A 6,729-nucleotide genomic window follows, 5' to 3' on the forward strand; every position below is an offset into this window, starting at 1 on the left:
CAGTGAAGTTATTTGACCTGATGAAAAACATGTTTCAAAAGGAAAAGCAATACCTTCCAGGATGAGTCAGAAGTATTCTTCCCATTTTGCTATAAAAAAAAAGTTGATATAATTTGTCCTTGGAAACCAGTGGAGAACAAAATGTAAAGAGCGACTCCATAGTGACAAAAGGAAGCAAATCTGCACACTTCATATTCTTTAGGCAAAAGACAATCTGTTCCAAGAAGCGAATGGCTGTTTTTTTTTTTTTTGAGTTTTCTATAAAATCAGCATTTCTCCCTTCCTTGGAACCTACCCAAAGGTCCTACCTAGAACTCTTTCAAAATCCTACCTAGAACAAAAAGTAAAATTGGGTCATGATAAGCCTATGCCTTGTTTTTTGTTGTTGCTGTTTTGTTTAAATTTTTTTTATTATTATTTTTTTAAAGACGGGGTTTCACCATGTTGGTCAGGCTGGTCTTGAACTCCCAACCTCAGGTGATCTGCCTGCCTTGGCCTCCAAAGTGCTTGGATTATAGGCATGAGCCACCATACCCGGCCAAGCTGGGCTAGAGAGCCCGGGCCCAGCTAACATATTCTATGTTTAAGTTACAAAAAGGTATATGCTTGCCTCTGTGTAGCCAATGAAACCACTTTTGGGGTATCCATCCAGAGATATTCCTTAGTGTACGTGTTAGACAGGCAGATGTGTTGTTTCTGTTACCCTCTTTTTATTTTTTGAGACGGAGTTTCGCTCTTGTTGCCCAGGCTGGAGTGCAATGGCGCAATCTCAGCTCACCGCAACCTCCGCCTCCTGGGTTCAAGCAATTCTCCTGCCTCAGCCTCCCGAGTAGCTGGGATTACAGGTGCGTGCCACCACACCTGGCTAACTTTGTATTTTTAGTAGAGACGGGGTTTCTCCATGTTGGTCAGGCTGGTCTTGAACTCCTGACCTCAGGTGATCCACCCGCCTTGGCCTCCCAAAGTGCTGGGATTACAGGTGTGAGCCACGGCGCCCGGCCTTCTGTTACCTCTTTAACCCAGATGGGAGTGTGCCATTTCGTCCATTCATTGAGAATTGAAGCCAGCCAGTCCCACAGCCTGTTCTGCTCCTTGATTCCTCGTTTTGTTTTTCCCCTTTCCCCTGTATCTAGAACACGGTTCCATATTCGTCCATCAATGCTTCCAAGTCTTTGTTCTGCCTCCTGTGACCCAACACACGGGCACACGGCAAGTGTGGAACCAGCCGCCTATGTGGGTGCCTCCAAATCCTTTGTCATTATTACAAACAACGCCGCCTGGGTCATGTCACAGATGTGCACGCATAGCTGGTGTTCCATTTCTACAAGCAGAACCGCTGGGTCAAAGAATCTGTGCATTCAGTAGATTGATCCTTGCCCTCCGAGGAGGTGGTATCATTTTACAGCCTACTAGCAAAGTAAGAGAGTGGCCTCCCTTCTTGCCAAGCCCTCAAAGCTTGCATCTCCGCCAGTCTGCTCCGTGGAAAATGGGGTCTGGGTATAGTTTTCATTTGCACTTGTCGTGTGCTAAGTGAGATTGAGCATCTTTTCAGCGTCCAGCCCTGTGGCTGGCTCCAGGTCCTCCTTGTACACAGCTCTAAGGCTGTGGCCTTGCCTGTGCCTGGCTCTGCAAGATCCAGGACTAGATTTGTGTTTCTATCTTCCGGCTTCTCGCTGAGTCACTCCCAGGAAGGAAAGGGCAGCAGGCTCAGGTTATTTCTGCCTGGGCCATCTGAGCTGCCAGTCCTGGGAAGACCTTGGCCTCCCGAACTCCCTGTGGGCGCCCAGCACCTGTGCGTTGCACCTGTCAAACCCAGCCTTCCTGGTCCCCCTGGGAGGGATAGGGGCTTGCAGATAGGGATCAGGCCAGGCATGTTTGTAAACTAGGCATGAAAGGACCCAGCTAGACTAGAAGGATTTGGAAGAAATCAATGAGCAAAGTCCTAAGCTCTAGGTGACAGAATGAGAGGAATGAGGCCGAGCGGAGAGAAGAGATCAAAGTCGTTGAGAGGACTTTAGGCAGAGAGAGTGGTGAGCCACCGCCAGGGGATGGGACACTTGGTAACAGCTCTCATGGAATCACGTGAGACGCACCATGCAGCTTCCGCCCTGGCTCCAGGGCCCATCATCACTTCAGGGTGTGTGCTAAGAGCTGCCGAGGGTGGGAAGTAGAGACAGCCTCTAGCCTGTGCATGGAGAATCCAGGCCATGCATGAGGCCAGCCAGAGGCCTGGAGAAGCCCCTCTCTCCACAGGGACCCTCTCTGAACAGGGTCTGGGCCTCTGCGAGGGAGCTCTGGTCAGGTGGTTGTAATTTAAGCTCAGGGCCGCCCTGTGCGTCTTGCTCAGGGAAGGACGGAAGGACGAGAGAAGCCAGGAGAAGCTGGTGGCTGCATTCCTGGGCCCCTGGGGAGTCTGCAGCCTGTTATTTCCTGACTCAAACAAAAAGCAAATTTGCACTGGAAATTGCTGAGGCAGAGTCATCCTGGAGCTCCTTGAAGAATGGGGACTTGTAATTTTCTAAGCTCCAGGGCCTCTGACTCCTGGGAGCTGGGCTTTCCCCTCTGTGAGCTTCCGTGGAGACCCTGGGGCCTGTTCTAGGCTCAACCACCATCCACAGTTCAGGCACTCCTCCCTGCTCTGTTGGGGCCGGCAATCCAGCGCTAGACTTCAGAAGTGGACAGGGAGAGAGGTTTGCTGTATCTGGGGCTCCATTTCAGTTCCATCCAGGTGCCCCATGCTGCTTTGTAAGAGGGAAAATGAGCCACTGCTGATTTTTACCCCAGCTAGGATCAGAGACCGATGCGGTTGCAGCAGGTGGCATCTGGGTGGTGTGCAGGCAGGGTGGGGCCCCTTCCTGAAGCCAGCTTCTCAGAGTCTCTCAATGCCACATTACCAAGCAGAGTTTTCAAGAACCGTAGCTGGGGATGCTCTCCTTCCAGCTCTTCAACCTCTCTGGGGGAAAAGCACAAACAGTTGAGGTTGTCCCTGGGGCCACCATGGAATGCTTAATTGCTTTCTGAGAGAATTGTCACCTCTTTCTGCTTTCCTCCCCCTCCCCATTGCCCTTCTCCCCCTTTCCCTCCCTCACTGGAGGCTGTTGCTAGGGGAGCTGGGGCTGAAGACATGCGCTCCCTGACTGTGCCCCAAGGGAACCAGGAGCATGTGCTGACGACCAGTCCGCTTCTCCAAATATATTGCTGCACCACCTTTGCTGAAAAAAAGAACCCTATGTTTTGGAGGAATAATTGTGCTCTTTGCTGTGAGCCAGGCACTCTTTGACAGCAGATGGATGATGTCCCAGGCCAGCTGAGTCAGCCAGACTTTGGAGCAAGCAGTGTGAACCAAGACAGGGACGGGAGCCAGCCAAGGAAAGTAAGGTACAGGGATATTTGAAGGTTTTCATCCCAGGAGTTTAGTCAGCACCTTGTGTAATGATTTACACTGAGGGCCAAAGAGTGATGTGTATTATGAAGGGCAGGCTAAAAAGTAGTCACAAATAAACCCTCTAATGTGTAACAGCTCAGATACCTTACAAATGTATTGCTTACTCACGTAACAGGCCAAGAACGAGCGTTCCTGATTGGCCAGTGGCTTTCCTCCACATGGTGATTCAGGGACCCAGGCTCTTTCCATCTCAGGGCTCTGCTCTTCCCCAGGGTCTCGTTCGTACCTACATCCAGCTGGCAAACAGGAGGGAAATGACGGAGGAAGCACACCTGCTTCTGACTGCCTTGGCTCTGAGGGGCTGCACACCTTTCCTGCTCACATTCTATTGGTCGGAATTTGTCATGTGGGGATATCCAGCTGCAAAGGCAGCTGGGAAATGTAGTCTCTGATCTTAGCGAAACTCTACGAAAGGGGAGTGGTTTTGGTAGACAGCTAACCATCTGTGCCACCCGTCCTAAATCAAGCCACAGGTCAGGGAGAGAGAGCAGCTCATTTTGAATTTGTTTTTGTTTTGTTTTGAGGCAGGGTCTCACTGTCACCTGGGTTGGAGTGCAGTGGCCTGATCACAGCACACTGTGGCCTTGCTTCCTGGGCTCAAGCAATCCTCCCACCTCAACCTCCCAAGTAGCTGGGACTGTAGGTGTGCACCACCAAGCTCACCTAATTTTTTTTTTTTTTTTGAGACAGAGTCTTACTCTGTCACCCAGGCTGGAGTGCAGTGGGGAAATCTCGGCTCACTGCAACCTCTGCCTCCTGGATTCAAGCTATTCTCCTGCCTCAGCCTCCTGAGTAGCTGGGATTACAGGCATGCACCACCATGCCTGGCTAATTTTTGTATTTTTAGTAGAGATGGGTTTTCACCGTATTGGCCAGGCTGGTCTCGAACTCCTGACCTCGTGATCCGCCTGCCTTGACCTCCCAAAGTGCTGGGATTACAGTCATGAGCCACCACACCCAGCTAATTTTTTATATTTTTTTTTGTGGAATGAGGTTTCACTATGCTGCCCAGGCTGTTCTGAAATTTCAGGAATCTGCCCACGTTGGCCTCCTGGAGTGCTGATATTACAGGTGTGAGCCACTGTGCCTGAACTTTTAAAGTAATTTTTTAAAAATTTTTTATTTCTTTTTTTGAAACAGGGTCTTGCTCTGTCTCTAGGCTGGAATACATTGGTGCGATCGTAGTGTACGTAACCTCAGCTTCCTGGGCTCAAGCAATCCTTCTACCTCAGCCTCCCAAGAGCTGGGACTACAGGTGCATGCCATCTGCCCAGTTAATTTATTTTTAATATTTTGTAGAGACAGGGTCTCCCTATGTTGTCCAGTTGGTCTCAAACTCCTAGGCTCAAGTTATCCACCCGCCTTGGCATCCCAAAATGCTGGGATTACTCGCATGAGCCACTGCACCTGGCCACTCGGGGTCTTTAATTGGGGATTCCTGCCTGAGTAACTTGCTAGAAAGGATTTTGCTTTTGCCAAGGATGGGAAGATCCAACAGCCTCAGAACTGGGCAGAAATACAGGGGCCAATTAACAGAGAAGAAAACTCCTAAGAAACCTGGATAATGAGGCGTAAGAAGCTGTGCGATTCCCCTGCAATTGGTTCATCTGTGCAAAGTTCATGCCCAAACGTCCCGGTCTGAGCATAGAAGCTTGGGCCTCTGGCAGAAGCTGTGCAAACAAAGATGTGGATGGTTCTTTGTGGAGGAGGGGCACAGCCAGAGTGCAGGGTGAGGCTGCAACTTCAAGGCTGTGGGAAATCAGAAATGCCTCCTCTGCCTCCTCCCCTGGGAACAACGTCGGAGGCCGGGAACCTTCACTGTGCGGGCACCTGCATTAGGTATTATTTCTGCATAACAAATTGTCACAAATCTAGCAGCCATTTATTTGCTCACGGTTCTATAGGTTAGAAGGAATACTATGCAGCCATAAAAAAGGATGAGTTCACGTCCTTTGCAGGGACATGGATAAAGCTGGAAACTGTCATTCTCAGCAAATTAACACAAGAACAGAAAACCAAACACTGCATGTACTCACTCATAAGTGGGTGTTGAACATTGATAACACATGGACACAGGGAGGGTAACATCACACACCAGGGCCTGTTGGGGGGTGGGGGACAAGGGGAGGGATAGCAGGGGGTTGGGGGATAGGGGAGGGAGAGCATTAGGAGAAATACCTAATGTAGATGACAGGGGGATGGATGCAGCAAACCACCATGGCATGTGTACACCTGTGTAACAAACCCGCATGTTCTGCACATGTACCCCAGAGCTTAAAGTATAATTTTGAAAAATAGTAATGAAATAAAGAAGTCTGGGGCAGGCTTCACTGGCTTCACTGGGTCTCTGCTTAGGATGTCAGGAAGCCAAAATCAAGGTGCTGGTCAGCCTGGGCTGTCACTCGGAGGCTCTAGGGAAGAATCGACTTCCAGGTTCTCTTCGGTTATTGACAGAACCCACTTCCTTGTGGCTGCAGGACTGAGGTCCCTGGTTTCTTGCTGAACTCCTAGGAACTGCTCACAAGTCCTTTCTGTGTAACACTTCCTCCGTCTTTAAAGCCAGTATTCAGTTCTTCTTGTGGTTAGAATCTCTCTGACTTCCCTTCTGCTGTTGGAGACTAAGCTCCTGTGATTAGATTATGCCCAGCCAGATAACTGACCCACTTGGAGATCAACTGATTGGTAATGTTAATTACACTACAGATTTCTTCTGCCATATAATATGAAGGAAGTAACACACCCAGGGGCAGAGACTGTGAGGCCATCTAAGAACAGTGCCTGAAGCTGTGGGTCTGGGACCCAGAATGGCTTACATTGAAGCTGAAAAGACTTTTGCTTCTGGACACATTGTTGTCCCACTTGGTTGCACCCGACCGTGGTAGGGTGATCGCTGGGCCTGGCCCAGCTCTTGCCGAATACACAGGAGATCTAGGGACAGAGAGGAAATGGGCCCTCCTGCTGCAAGTCCCTTTCTCTTGTCAAAAGACAAAATGAGGCCGGGCGCGGTGGCTCAAGCCTGTAATCCCAGCACTTTGGGAGGCCGAGGTGGGTGGATCACGAGGTCAAGAGATCGAGACCATCCTGGTCAACATGGTGAAACCCCGTCTCTACTAAAACTACAAAACATTAGCTGGGCATGGTGGCGCGTGCCTGTAATCCCAGCTACTCAGGAGGCTGAGGCAGGAGAATTGCCTGAACCCAGGAGGCGGAGGTTGCGGTGAGCCGAGATCGCGCCATTGCACTCTAGCCTGGGTAGCAAGAGTGAAACTCCGTCTCAAAAAAAA

The 6,729-nt window shown here is 50.1% G+C and overlaps 1 long non-coding RNA gene across 1 annotated transcript in view; it reads left to right on the top strand.

Moving 5' to 3' along the window:
* Positions 1-928: 928 nt before the first annotated feature.
* LOC116525712 overlaps positions 929-6,729 on the top strand; it is a 9,921-nt gene continuing 4,120 nt past the window's right edge. Inside the window, exon 1 of the long non-coding RNA XR_004257786.1 lies at positions 929-1,233. This is a non-coding gene — a long non-coding RNA (uncharacterized LOC116525712). The remainder of the gene's footprint in view (positions 1,234-6,729) is intronic.

Source organism: Sapajus apella, unplaced genomic scaffold (genome assembly GCF_009761245.1).
Source record: "Sapajus apella isolate SASKATOON/1434 unplaced genomic scaffold, GSC_monkey_1.0 scaffold48, whole genome shotgun sequence".
Classification (NCBI taxonomy): Eukaryota; Metazoa; Chordata; class Mammalia; order Primates; family Cebidae; genus Sapajus; species Sapajus apella.